The 11,632-nt window shown below is 33.1% G+C and overlaps 1 non-coding gene across 1 annotated transcript; it reads left to right on the plus strand.

Annotated features, from left to right (window-relative positions):
- Positions 1-8,028: 8,028 nt before the first annotated feature.
- Positions 8,029-8,163, plus strand: LOC117202001 (small nucleolar RNA SNORA70). The gene has a single exon (XR_004484157.1). It is a non-coding gene; the product is annotated as a small nucleolar RNA SNORA70 (small nucleolar RNA).
- The last annotated feature ends 3,469 nt before the right edge of the window (positions 8,164-11,632 follow it).

The raw sequence follows: 11,632 nt of genomic DNA on the forward strand, positions 1-11,632 counted from the left end.
GTCATTGTCATGTTAGCTAATGTTTAGAGAGAAATGAGTAGATTTTCAGATATAGATGTTTTGGTTTACATCTCACCAATACTTTTATCATTTCAATTGTACATATGCTTCTATAATGAGTCATATATCCTCAGAGTTGGATCAAAAGTGAGGATAATTCTGTGCACCTAACACCCTAGATTTTTCTGTATTTTATTGTTTTATTCTTCATGTTCTTCCTATGTAGTGCCATATACATTGATGTCTTCATTTATTACCTATTTTAAGAGAAATCCAGACTCAAAAGCCTTCAAATGGGGTGATATTTCCAGGTCCATGACCAAGGCTGCATCCCTGTTTCTGTTATTCTCTCATCTCTTGTCTTTCAGACTAGATTTCCTCATGGTTACAAAGATGACAAATAACAGTTGTGAAAATTTGCTACCCTGTTCATGTGCAGAGGGGTAAGAGACAGGGTATCTCCATTAACTAAGGAATAAAACCTCTTCTAATCAATGTAACTGAGTCAATTTAGATTTCTCTGTATCCTAGCACCAATTATCTTTCCAAGGTAATACTATTAGCTGATTTCCTTAATTCTGAGCTCTGACATCTATCTGGGGTAAAGTGGCTGTGATTATCATGATTACTTTAGAAGTTTGGATTAACTGATACCTTTCCCAGGAACTAGAGATGGGTCAACTTTCACTGAGTTCCATGGGTTCTTTGGGGAAAGATGGATCCTTGAACTAGATTGTTGCTATGGTACGGTCTGAATAGGGGGCTGATGATGGTTAGACAACTTATAAAGTCCAGGGAGCCATCTATATGTTCAGAATATCTATGTTTGTGTATTTAGCCCGGGACTCTCTTCAGATCTCTCAGCAAAATTATCCAGTTGTTACTTTACATTTTCAATTGAGTGAAATAATTATAATATCTAAGAATCATTTGGCATTTTCTATACATCAACTACATTTATTAAATGTTTACTCTCCCATTCTATTTAAAAAATTAGTCATCTCTGTATCTCATTGTAGATTGGCAGCATAAATACTATTATCACCTGAAAAAACATTTTTTGACAATTAAAGTTCTTAAGAAAAGAGAAGGCTTGAAGCAATGATAAAATTTCTTGTTGAAATTGGGGCTGTAGGACAATTTTGTTTCTTCTCCAGAAGAAAATTTATCCTACACCGAATAGAGGAATGAGGAGGCTCCGATTGTCAGAATAAATATTTTCATAACCAAATCTGTTACTTTATTTCTCTTTTTAAATTATTTAATGGGTTTAATTGATCTTAGGGTGAAAATTGACTTCCTTAGTATAAGATATTTTGAGCTCCATATCATTTGATTTTCTATACAGCCTTGTTTCTCATTGCTCTCACCTTGTTTTTTTTGTTTGTTTGTTTGTGTTTTGCTTTCTAATCCAGTTATATTAACCTTTTAAACTTAAATGTCTTTTATGTACTATTTTATTTTTCACAAATGTTGTTTCTTGTGCCTGTAATTTTTCCTTTTTTATGAAGGAAACTGCATTCTTCCCAGGATTTACCTTATGCTTCAGTTTCAGGATCAGGGTCCCTGATTCATGAGATACAGATGGGAATATCTATATCTATATCCATATCTATATCTACAGACATATAAACATATATACACACCCACCATGTCCACATGTTCCTAACTGCCTTCTCTACAAGAATGAAAGCCCTGTGTTTTGTACTATATAACATATTTTAATAACCAGCATACAGTAAGAATGCAGGACTTGAACATAGCTTGTTTGGATCCATCTCTTGATTCTGATATTGACTGACTGTGATAGAGAATGACTTTATTTTCATCTAGTTCATTTTCTCTCCTTGCTTGACACTAGTCCCAGTTCTTGGCTGAATCATAGAAACCTATTGCTTATGGTCTTCTATGGCCTTTCTTTGTCCACCAGTTTGCTTATGATAACTGAAATGAACTTGGAACTCAGGATTTGAAGATAAGCTACAAGAAAGAAGAAACCTGTGTCCCTGAATCATTGTTTGAGGGAGCTACTCATCTAACTGAAGCAGTCATTTGGAGTTTACTTATGTGAGATATTAACTTCTACTGGGTACAATATATAGTACTCATTATACATGTTTGGTTTGTTTCTTGTAGCACTTATTCTTGTACTAACAGAACAACTCTTAACCTCTCTGTGATTCCAGTTTCTCCCATTTCTTATAGGAATAAGGAAAACACTAAATCACAGAATTTTGGAAACAACTGATTAAAAAAATATGTGTAAATCAATTATAACAAATGCTGACAGTATGTTCACTATTTGTTGAATGGATTAATTGTTTTAGTGCCTGTGATTAAGTAAATACAATTTGAAGATGTTCCAAAGTAGTGCTTCACAGGCTATATTTGGTTCATTGAGATATAATATATGACATATGTAGTGTTAGACTGTAAAATGTTAAACACATATACATTGGCTACTATCAAAAAATTTTAGATTTCTTATTAAAATCTAAATTTCTGGTATGACTTGAAAATATATGAGGAGCTGGCCAAAATTTGGTCTCAATTCCAACTTGATAACAACCAGGTGAAATACATAGCTGCCACTGTCTTTTGATGGGACACAAACTTTCCAACAACTTGTTCCTGTCTGCTTACTCTGAGGTTAACCAGTCATTTATTATTGTATTTAGGGTATGGCTATCAAAATTGGAAGAAACAACTAATGAACAAAGAGAGAGTTGAATGTTTCGAAAAATGGGTAGGGACATATCTCTTTAAAAGGTGAAAAGCCTATCACTCTTTAGGCTTTACCTCTGAAAGACAAACCGGCATGATCCTGTGAGTATTTCAGTGTTACTTCTGATACAGCAACCATTTATTGAATCAGCTTGTGTTTAAATAAGATGGTATTGCACAAAATCTATATTTAAAACACTTTTGTGAGTGGTAGAACTGTTCTTTATACCATGTAAGAGAAATAGCAAGATATCCTACTTTCATTATCAGAAGGTCTGTTGATAGTTGAAAATTGATGCGAATAGACAGAATGAAAGTGTTCTTTCTATAAGAGCAGCATAAGCAAAGGTATTTGTAAATGTACCTGAGATACACTCTAGTTTCATCACTCATGCTGATTCTCACTTTCTTTATATAGTAAATAAGAAAACTGTGATATGTTAAGGTTTTCAAACATTGTTGCATGAAGTTCTAGTGATAAAGGGACAACAGAGGTAGAATGAGTGGATAACTGGACAAGAGTCTTATCCCGGATTGCAACCTCAAATAGAGTATCTAGGTTGTATGCCTTATAAAGCATTAGAACTTAATGAAATATTTTTTTTAATGTTATATCTTTTCAATTTAAAGGTTTAGGTAACCAGTAGGATAAATGACAGCTATACTTCTTTCAGTTTCCTAAAAAGAAAAAACAAGCAAACTAATAATAATGATAATGATAAAGCAGAAAGCAACCTATTGGACTATTTTGAGGGTTTGGTTTTTCATGTTTATGATGCATAAAGCTATATAAACAACAAGAAAGTTATTTTCATCTGGTCATGTTCCCAGATACCACATAATATTATGTGAGGTTAAATAATTTCTCTTAACTCTAATATCAACATGTATCCCCTAACTAGTGAAATGAGTTAATTTCCTGGGCTACATGTCTTCATATAACTATGAAATAAGATTTGATAGATATATATTTGATTGTCTCAATATACAATGTTAATCTTATGAGTCCACAAATCTAATTTTCCTCTAAAAACATTCTTACTCTGATTTGTATGACTATGAGATCATGTTTAACACCAGGAGTAACTCTGTGGCCTGTTTCATCAGAAATAGACCCTTGGGTTATTAGGTTAAAAGCAGAGGAAATTCCAGCTCCATCTTTATTATTCGATGATAATACTATTCTGTCCATTTCTATTGTATTTCAATATTTTTGCAGTACCACAGAACTTAAGTAGAACTCAAGCTTTTGATTTTTTTCCTTTTATGAGAGAGAGGATAAGACGGAGAGAGAGGGAGGAAATTTTGAAATGTAAAGATTTAACCATGACTAATATTAGCAAATATTTAAGACAGATGAGTCTTCTCATAAATTTTAATGAAGAGAATATTTATAGATTTCAGTGGAGAAAGGAGATTTACTGAACAAGAGACTTTCTTGCCAGACTTATCTGGGCCAAGTATTCTAATGATAATCCACTTCAACTGAGAGAGGTAGACTCAAACATCAGGCATGTACATATTCCAATGAAATTCAGATTCTTTTAAAATATGCATTCACTGACAGTGTGATAAGGTTTTCTAAAGAGCAAAATCTGTTTACAACTGATTTGTATTGAAAACTTTAATAATCTCCTCCAATAGTTTTCTAAATCATGAAGATGTCAGATAAGTTTATCATGTCAGATAAGTTTTTCATGTCAACAGATTATTGACAAAACAGCCTGACACTGTTCAAGAAAAAAATGAAGCTCTTCTCTTATAGATTTTATTTTGATGATTACTTCTATCCATAAGTTCTACATAGGAAGAACTTATAGATAAATAAATTGGTAGTTGATAAATAAATAGAGAAATGTTTCAGATAGTCAAATGCATATCAAAAATTAGTCTAACTGGGGAGCCTATCAAGTTGTCATTTCTGATAAAGTAGAAGATTCATACCTACTATTCCTGGGCAATCTCATCAAGAACAAACACTATGTTGATTACTCCTAAATCTATCTTCAGCTCATATGTCCTACAGGGGGGCAGATTAATATCTTTGGATACCTGCTGAAGAGAAACACATTGCAAAACTATATGCTTAAAAAGACCCCGATAACATTATTCCAATATGTAGTATGTAGTCCCTCTCAGTTGTCTCACTACATGGCACTATATCCAACACATTCAGCCAAATGATTAGTTTAGACTTTTTCTCTGCTTTCCCTTCTTTATCATATCCCTCAAGTTACCTGCACTGGTATAAGTTCTAATTATTCTTTTTGAATATAAATTTAGAATATGGTACAATAATCTTCAGTTTCCCTTTTCAGGGGTTCATCATATTTTATCTGAACTGATTTCTTGCCTCTATAATCACCTCAATTCTACTTTTTTTTTTAACCCAAGAAGCAGAATTACATAATATATAAATCTAAATATCATTCTTAATTTAAAACATTATCTGTTAATAAGTCAGTCAATTTAAATCACAGTCATACAGAAAACTCTGCCCAACAAATACAGAGATTTGTCTTTTCAAAGTCCTTAAATATTTTAAAACATTTTAACAAAGATATAGTCTAGAGCAATTGGAGTGTTGGAGTAAATAGGGGATGAGAAGAGGAAGGGGGAGAGCATGGATCCTAACTCATTGAGCTGGCTTTACGGTTGGGTAGAGAATTCATAAGTCAACATATGTTCCTCTCAAATTATCATGGTCATTATTATCTATGTCTATGGCATTAAATTGTGAAGGAGGAGGAATATGATGCTCTCCTAAGTTTATTCCTTTCTACGTACGTTGATTTTTAGTCCCAGGATGATGGAGAAATTATTTCTTTCACAATGTGATTTATACTATGATATGAATAAAACTTCAAATCAAATCTTTCAGATACACTGCAAAATAATGTGAGCTATAAAATTACTTAATTTGTTGTTCAATTTAGAAATACATAACTGTAAAAAATGAGGGAAACTTTATATATAATACTGTGCAATGAGATAAGAAAAATCTGTAAATAAGTTTTCAAGACTGATGAAAAAAATAAAATAATTTTAAAAATTTAAAAAGCTACGTATGTTAAAATGCAGCACCAACAAACTCAAGGTACTTCTGAAAAATGTATTTGAAAATGAAGAAAATGATCCAAGAATGAAGTCTGAGATTCAAGAAAGAGGAAGAAGGAAGGAAAGAACGAATGAAGAAAAGAAGGGAGGAAAGGAGGGAGGAATGAAGGAAGAAAGGAAGGAAGGAAGAGAGAAAAGAAAGGAAAATGAAATAAGAACACACCTAATGCCCAGATCTTAGTTTCTAATACCATTCTTCATTAAAAGGAACTAGAGTTCCTTGGATGAATCCCAGATTCTAGGACCAGGGCAGAAATATATAAGATGAGTGTCATAATGTCAGAAAATAAGAATGTATCACACACACACACACACACACACACACACACACACACACACACACACATGCTCATACATAAATGGAGGTGTAGGATATATAAGTGGACACTTAGGTGTCAACTAAAAGAGCTCCCACTGGACAAAGCTGGAATAGTTTGACCAAAAAAACCAGAAACCTTTGCAGATACCAGTGCCAGGGTTAGAAAACCTGAAATTGAGGAATTGCTGAAGGCTCAGTGTGGGCAACTCTGATAGTTACATCATTCAGGGACCCCAGTCATAAGGGGATCCCCACAATTTTGTGAGATCTACCTCCAGAAGCTCAACCAAGTTCTCAGAATAAATATCTGAGAAAAATCCCCATTGGCTTCTGGTAGGGAAAAGGGGAAAGGAACCATTTTGAAATACCACAAAGCTCTGGGTTCTTTTTAGCAAGCCCTGCCCTCAGGTAAACTAATTAACTAGAGCCTAACATGCTGGGATATTAGCACAGCCTAATTAACTTAGCAGAAAGGAAATATCCCAATTCAGCTGAGACAAAAAACAAAAACAAAAGAACTGAGAAATACTTATGAAGTTCACAGTCCAGAGGCATACTCTTACTAAAAGACTGAGACCTAATTATAAGATTATAGAACACTTCCCTCCCACCACACCTCACCACCACATTACTATAAACCTATTTACAGCAGTCCCTTTACCTAGTACATTATGTCCTGCTTCCAAGGGAAAAAAAAATTACAAGGTATATCAAAAGGTAAAATAACAAAACAAACAAACAAATCGAAAAAAAAAAAAAACACACACACTTGAAGGGATAGAGCAAACATCAGAACAGACACAGCAGGAATATTGGAATTTTCAGACTGATAATTTAAAACAACTATGAGAAAGCCTTTGATGGGCTTCTTAGTACACAGGACATGGCTGAGGAAAGAATTTCTGAGCTAGAGGCTATATGACAAAACCATGAAAACCAGAAAGCAAAGAGAACAGAGACTGATAAAAACAGAGCAGACTATCCAAGGACTGTGGAACAGGTACAAAATGCATAATGGGACTATCAGAAGGAGAAGAAAGAAAAGAACAGAAGAAATACGAGAAATGATAATGACCAAGAATTTTCCCAAATTAAGATCAAACACAAAACCACAGATCCAGGAATCTTATAGAACATCAAGCACGATAAATGCCAAAAAAAAAAAAAAAAAAAAACTTACCAAAAGACACCAGATGGGAAAAATAAACACCTTATCTACAAAGGAGCAAATACAAGAATTGCATTTGACATTTCCTCAGAAACTGTGAACTGAAATAAAGTATTAGAAGAAAAAAAACCCACCAATGTACAATGTTGTACCCTGTGAAATTTTCCTTCAAAAGTGCAGGAGAAATAAAAACTTTTGCAGACAAACAAAATTGAGGGAATTTATTGCCAGTAGACTTAAGCTGCAAGAAATGTTATAAAAGGTGTTTTAGAGAGAAAGAAAATAACATGGGTCAGAAACTTGGATCAGTGTAAAGAAAGGAATAGCACCAAAGATTGAATAAGAAAAGTTAAAATAAAAACAGTTATTTTTCATATTATTAATTGATTATACAAGACTTTGTTAAGTATAATAATATCAAGAATGTATTTGATTATACATGTTTATATTTTATACATATATTACATATATGTATGCTTATGTAAATATATGTGAAATGAATGACAGCAATGAGGCAAGGGACAGGATGGAGAAACTGGGATTATTTTGTTATCATATGGTACTCACACTGCCTGAGATGTGTATAGTATTATTTGAAAGTGGACTTAGATTAGCTGAATATGTATATTGCAAACTCTAGGGCAAACACTAAAAAAAAGTTTAAAAACAAAAAAACAAAAACAACAACAACAAAAAAAAACTGCAGCCAGTTAAGCAGACCATGCTTTTTTCCTCATGGGGGTCCTGGTGTCTAATGGCTGCAAATAGTAGCCTATTTGGTAATGTATGTAAACTGTTGCTCATATGGGTTGCCCAAAGTGACATGGAGACAGCCCATTCTAGTAGACATTCATGTATGACCTCATATTGTCCCCAGCATAGGCTCCAGACAGGTATGGAGTGGTGGCTTCTAAAAGCCTGAGCTAGACAGGCCAAGGTCCACATTGGCCAAATCATAATGTCCATCTGCACCAAACTGAAGAACAAGAAGCATGTGATTGAGGCCCTATTCAGGGACAAGTTCAAGTTAGCTGGCTGCTAGAATGCTACATCTCCAAGAAGTAGGACTTTACCAAGTTTAATGCAGATGATTTTGAAGACATGGTAGCTGAAAAGCAGCTCATCCTAGATGGCTGTGGGGTAAAATACATTTCTAACAATAACCCCTGGACAAATGGTGAGACTTGCACTCATAAGAACTTCAGCACTGCCCTGTGTTTACTCACCAATAAATCCTACTTCCTGTCCAAAAAGAAAAATGAAAAACAACAACAATAACAAGTATAACTGATATATTAAGGAGAAAAAATGTAATCATATTTAATGCTCTTTTAAACCCACAAAAGGCAGAAAAAGAATGGAAATCAAAAATAGTAGCAAAAATAAGGGCAAAAATAGAGAACAGGAACAGATATAATCAATGCTAATTTCATCAAAATCACTCAGAATGTCAGTGGTCTAAATGGACCAATTAAATGATGCAAATTGTTAGCTTGTATCAAAAAACAAGACCCATCTATATGTTGTCTACAACACACCCAATTTAAATATAAAGACACATATTAATTACAAGTAAATGCATGAATAAAGATATACCATGTTAACACTAATCAGAAAAAGAGAAAAACTAGAGTAGCTATCTTAATTTCAGAATAAAGTAGAATTCAAAGCTCAAAATGATATCAGGGAAAAGAGGTGGTATTACATACTGAAAAAGGGGTTTATTCTCCAAGAAGACATAACAATTCTTATGCATCTAACAATACAGCATCAAAATACATGAAGAAAAACTATTAGAACAGCAAAGAGAAATAAATAAATTCACTATTTAAGTTAGAGCTTTCAACACCCCTCTTTCACCAATGAGCATATGTAGGAGGCAGAAAGTCAGTAAAGACCTAGTTGAACTAAATAACACTATCAACTGTACATAACTGATGTCTGTAAAGTATTTCACTCAACAACAGTGAAATACACAACTCTTTTCAAGCTCACATGGGACATTCACCACGACAGACCACATACTGGACCATAAAACACTCTAACAAATATAAAAAGGTAGATATCATACAACTGCTCTCAGACTACAAAGGAATTAAACTAGAGATCAAATAAGAGAAAGATAACTGGAAAATCCCAACTAAAACACATAGAGACTAAACATCATACTTCTAAATAAGACATGGATCAAAGTAGAAATTTCAAGACAAATTTTAAAAATATATTTATACCAGGTTAATATATACAAGTCAATGGCTCTCCTATATCCAATTAATAAACAAGTGAAATTTGAAATTAAATATGCAACACCATTTATATTAGCACACAAAAATATGTAATACCTAGGTATAAGTCAGCAAAACATGTACAAGATCTGCGTGATGAAAACTGAAAAACTCTGATAAATGAAATCAGAGAAAAATTAAATAAATGGATAGATAGTCCATGTTCATGGATAAGAAAAATCAATATTGTCAAGATGTCAGTTCTTCCTAACCTGATCTATAGATTTGACATAATTCTAATCAAAATTCTGCAAGTTATATTGTTGATATCAACAAACTGATAGAGTTTATATGGAGAGGCAAAAGAGCCTGACAATGATGAAGGAGAAGAACGAAGTTTGAGAACTGACACTACCCTACTTCAAGAATTCTATAGTGCTGCAGTAATCAAGACAGTGTGGTATTGGTGAATGAATAGACAGATGAATGGAATAGAATAGGAGGCCCAGAAATAAACCCAGTAAATATGTAAGTCAACTGGTCTTTGACAAATGTAAGTCAACTGGTCTTTTACAAAGGTAATAAAATGGAGCAAAGATAGTCTTTTAAACAAATGGTGCTGGAACAACTGGACATCCACATTAAAAAATAAATAAAAAAGAATCTAGACCCAAATCTTACACCCTTCACAAAACTTAACTCAAAATGGATCACAGACTGACATATAAGACACAAATCTATAAAACTCTTTGAAGGTAACATAAGAGAAAACCTAAATAAGCTTTGGTATGATGATCACTTTTTAGATAAAACAACAAAGGCATGATCCATGAAATAAATAATTGATAAACTGGAATTCATTAAAATTTAAAACTTACATTCTGTGAAAGAGAATAAGACAAGCCTCAGATAGGGAGAAAATATTTGTTAAAGGCATATCTAATAAAGGACTGTTACCAAATATGTACAAAGAACTCTTAAAACTCAACAGTAAGGAAACAAAAAACAACAAAAAGCAATTAAAAAATGGACCAAAGACCTTAACAGACATCCCACCAAGAAAGATATATGCAGGGAAAAAAGCAATTGAGAAGATGTTCCACAACATACTGTTATCAGGGAAATGCAAATTTAAATAACAATGAGATGCCACTGCATACTTACCAGAGTAGCAAAAATCCATAACACTGACAACTGCAAATTCTGCAAGGATATGGAACAATTGGAAATCTCATTTGTTGCTTGGGGGGGAATAGAAAATTGTACAGCCACTTTGGAAGACAGTCTGGCAGTTTGTTACAAAACTAAACATACTTTTACCATATGATCCAGCAATAGCATTCCTAGGTATTTGGCCAAAAGAGTGGTAAAATTATGTCCACACAAAACCTAAACATGGATGTTTAAGCTATTTTCTTCATAACTGTCAAAACTTGAAAGAAGCCAAGAAGTTCTTCAGTAGAGGAATGGGTAAATAAAATGTGGCTCATCCAGACAATGGAACATTTTCAGCACTTAAAAGAAATGAGTTATCAAACCCATGAGACAATATGGAGGAAACGTAAAAGCATATTACTAAGTGAAAAAAATAGCCAATCTGAAAAAGGACACATACTGTATGATCCCAAATTTAGGACATTCTGTAAAAGGCATGACTATGGGGATATATATATAATCTCCAAACTAGTTTCCACACACTAAAGAATCTTTAAAATTAATATAAAAATTGTAAACTCTAATATAAAATTAGTAAGAGATATGAGAAGGGAATTCACCAAATAAAAAATAGAGGGTTAATACACAAGTGAAAAAATATCCAAATTTACATCTAATGAAATAAATATAACTTAAAACCATAAGTAACTAGGCTTTTATCTGTCAAATTAAAAACAAAATGTTACTATGTGTTCCTTTTGTTAGTGTAGCTGTTTTTATGATATTATCTGTGTTGACACTTGGCCAGACAAGCAGGAAATTTCAGGTGTGACTAGTTAAACCCAAAATTATTTAATATTTCCTAGTGTTAAGAGCATAACAGAAAACAAGAGCCCTGAAAGTTAACATGTCCTTTATTTCATC

This window comes from Orcinus orca, chromosome 13 (genome assembly GCF_937001465.1).
Source record: "Orcinus orca chromosome 13, mOrcOrc1.1, whole genome shotgun sequence".
NCBI lineage: Eukaryota > Metazoa > Chordata > Mammalia > Artiodactyla > Delphinidae > Orcinus > Orcinus orca.